General features: G+C 43.2%; 1 protein-coding gene across 1 annotated transcript in view; it reads left to right on the forward strand.

Annotated features, from left to right (window-relative positions):
- TACO1 (translational activator of cytochrome c oxidase I) overlaps positions 1-3,858 on the forward strand; it is a 742,329-nt gene that overhangs the window by 111,625 nt on the left and 626,846 nt on the right. The gene's annotated exons all lie outside the window — the stretch shown is intronic.

Here is a 3,858-nt window from a genome sequence, read left to right on the forward strand (position 1 = left end):
CCCTCCAGCACCAGACCGACAAGCTGTGAAGGGAAAACCCACTCTCCGGGCTTCAGTTTCCTTCGCTGTAAAAGGGGTAAAACAGCCAACAGGAACTTTCTCCCCCACTTATGGATCTTTCTGTCCCTGGATCCTTCCTCGTGCACAAGTCTGAGAGGCCTGTGCTGCAAGCCTGAGCCGAGTTCGCGCTGGGCTCGGAAGAAGATGGCAATCAAGAGAGGTTCTTGTGGGCCTGCGTCTTTCCCTGCGTGTCGGGCTGGGGCGTGTGTCCAAAGTTGGAGAGATCCGGTGACACAGATTTATAGTGGCCCAGCTTCCAAGATGGGAGAGAAGTTCAGCGGCGTGCGAACGGGCAGAAATAAGTGAATGTGAACGTAAACTTTGCCAGTGACTCGGGACCTCATTCAGTTTCACGTACATCACTTTGATCTTATCTAGTGCTTTAAGTTTCCAAAGCAGGACCCATACTTTTCTCTCCTTTTCAAAATAAGTGGCCCCTCTGCGCAGCAAACGGTAAACTGACAACAGCAAGATGGCAAAAATGGAAGTAAAATTCTTGGCGATGTTCTTTAGAAAAAAAGACCTTCACACGTAGTCTTTGGAATTGAGGGTGCCAGAAAGGTCAGAAAAGATGCCAAATGATGCAGCCACTGCTATGGGGAATTTATTTATTTACTTATTTATTTATTAAGGATTTTATTTATTTGACAGAAATCACAAGTAGGTGGAGAGGCAGGCAGAGAGAGAGGAAGGGAAGCAGGCTCCCTGCTGAGCAGAGAGCCCGACGCGGGACTCGATCCCAGGACCCTGAGATCATGACCTGAGCCGAAGGCAGCTGCTTAACCCACTGAGCCACCCAGGCGTCCTGCTATGGGGAATTTAAACATGAAGGTTCTTCCCAGCCCACTGGCCCAGCTGCCCTGTCCTTCTCTAACTGGATGTTAATCCGTCAGGTTGGCTGAATGGTCTCGCCATCTTCATGACTGCCCACAAATGTTGGTTAGAGAAACCTTTGGCCCAGCTTCTGTTGTGACTGTTTCTAGAAGCAAATTTCCATTCACTTCAGTTTTCCTTGCAAATGGACCTCCTAAATCCAGGTAACTTAGAAAACCAGTGTAATGGAAGGTCAACTTTCAGAGTTTACAAAGACTCCCTGCTTTGCTTTTGACTTTTTTTTTTTTTAATTTATTTATTTATTTGAAAGACGGAGATCACAAGTAGGCAGAGAGGCAGGCAGAGAGAGAGAGAGAGGGAAGCAGGCTTCCTGCGGAGCAGGGAGCCCGATGCGGGGCTCAATCCCAGGACCCTGAGATCATGACCCGAGCCAAAGGCAGCAGCCCAAACCACTGAGCCACCCAGGCGCCCCTGCTTTTGACTTGTGATGAGCAAGTTTTGCTTTCAACTCAAAGCATCCAGTTTAAACCAAATTCACTGGCCTCTTCAAGATACCATATAAATTGTCAGAAAGGTAAGGTAAAACTAATTGCCTAGAATACTCAAGTGAGGGAAATGCTTATGATGTTTGGTTTAGTAAAATGGACAGGATTATTTAATTTGTAGAACGTTTTATATGTCAGTGCATTATACATGTTGTCTGTTATATCACAAGGAGGAAGAGTGGAGAATGCTCCCTCACAGAGGAGGAAACAGACTTGTTCCAACACTAGGACAGCACCAGGGTCTCTGCTACAAACCCAGGGCTCTTTCCTAAAGCAGAAAACTGGCTTTTAGCTTCCAGCTTTGCTACAAACTTTCTAAGTGATAGTTACATTAAAAAAAAAAAAAAAGATGCAGAAGAAAGTGATATAAGCATTTATGTTCAAAATGTGACAGGAAATAATTACTTAAAAAGGACTGGCTGTCTTAAATAAAAGTCACCCTATTTGGATGAAACCCGTGAAATTTTAAAAGGCAGTTAATTTTATTTGGTAGTTAATTTTAAAAGATGAAGGTAAGAACAAAATATCCATTAAAAGTGGTATAGTAGGGGCACCTGGGTGGCTCAGTGGGTTAAAGCCTCTGCCTTGGGCTCAGATCAGGATTTCAGGTCCTGGGATCAAGCCCCACATTGGGCTCTCTGCTCAGCAGGGAGCCTGCTTCTCCCTCTCTCTACCTACCTCTCTGCCTGCTTGTGATCCCTGTCTGTCAAATAAATAAATAAATAAATAAAATCTTAAAAAAAAAAGTGGTATAGTAGATGTACGCTTCTGCCTTTCAGAAGAAAAAAGTCCATTTTATTCTGAAGTTGGTGTTCTCAGTTAATGGAGTTGAGAAGATAGCATTCAACTTGTCCAAGGATTAAAACATTACACTTTTTTTCAAATACAAATAAATCTTTTGCTGATCACCAAACTCTAGCAAATAAGGAACATCATACTTTTCACTATTGTTTTAGCAGGGTGTCATAAAGCCACTCCTGTTGGGTGTAACTACCTCTCCCCTTTTATATATATATATTTTTTTAAGATTTTATTTATTTATTTGACAGAGAGAGATTACAAGTAGGCAGAGAGGCAGGCAGAGAGAGAGAGAGAAGGAAGCAGGCTCCCTGCCGAGCAGAGAGCCTGATGCTGGATTCGATCCCAGGACCCCAAGATCATGACCCGAGCCGAAGGCAGTGACCCAACCCACTGAGCCACCCAGGCGCCCCCCCTTTTATATCCTTAAAAAACATTCAAAATAAGTAGAAACATGAACAATAAGGATAAGGAATCTGAGATGATAAAGTTCAGTATTTCACCCATCCCACCAAAACCAACAGATCCTTTGTATAATACTGCTCTAAATAATTTTCATGTGCCTATTCCTATTGTACGGGGGAGTGAGAATACCAATCAGTGTTTTTCTTTGGTCTAAGTCTCATCTAAAGAAGTTTCAACTTCTAGTGCATGACAGGAAAAGGTTCTGTTACTAAGGAAACAGAAAGATATCTCTGTTCCCCCAACCCACATTCCAAAGTACCCTGTCACATTGTGCAGATAAAGTTAAGAGAACCCTGAAAGGATCCACTTGGTTTCCATTGGGAGAAAGGAAAGCAAAAGAGAATAAAGCAAAAATGCACCACTTGGAGAACAGTCCCAGATGATACCTCACATGTTTAAAGTACTGTAGTTTATGAAAGAATTTCACACATATTATATATGTCTTCGTGCTAACCTACCTGTGAGGTAGGAAGAAAACAGTTACTATCCTTACTTTGTAGGAAGAACAGAACAGAGAGTCAAAGAGTTTAGTGACTTGCCCAAAGTCAAGGGCTTAGTATTGACTTTGCTGGCACTACAGCCAGGTCTTTATCTTCCAGTCCAGTGCCTGTTTTGTCCTTACTAAGGACCCATGCAATGCAGAAAAGGAGGGCTTGGTGGTTTTCCAATATGTGACAGTCAACAATATTCTCCTCTCTTACACGGTATAGATAAAGGTGTCTTAACTAAGGAGGCAGACTTTGGGGAGAAGCCCATTAATAATATATAAACCTCTAAAAATACAAAACATTCTAAAAATAACTGGCAACAAACTAAAGGACTATTATCAAGGTCAATTCCTTTGAAGGAAAAGCATTTCAGTGCTGACTTCTTTTGAACAGAAAGAACATTCCTTTAGGCTTAACTCCTTTTTTTTTTTTTTTAAGATTTTATTTATTTATTTGACAGAGATCACAAGTAGGCAGAGAGGCAGGCAGAGAGAGAGGAAGGAAAGCAGGCTCCCCACTGAGCAGGGAGCCTGATGCGGGGCTCGATCCCAGCACCCTGAGATCATGACCCGAGCCGAAGGCAGAGGCTTAACCCACTGAGACACCCAGGCGCCCCGGGCTTAACTCTTGAAGGGCAACCCCAGAAAAGTAAAGGCGGCACTCTGAGA

Source organism: Mustela nivalis (genome assembly GCF_964662115.1).
Source record: "Mustela nivalis genome assembly, chromosome: 17".
Lineage (NCBI taxonomy): Eukaryota > Metazoa > Chordata > Mammalia > Carnivora > Mustelidae > Mustela > Mustela nivalis.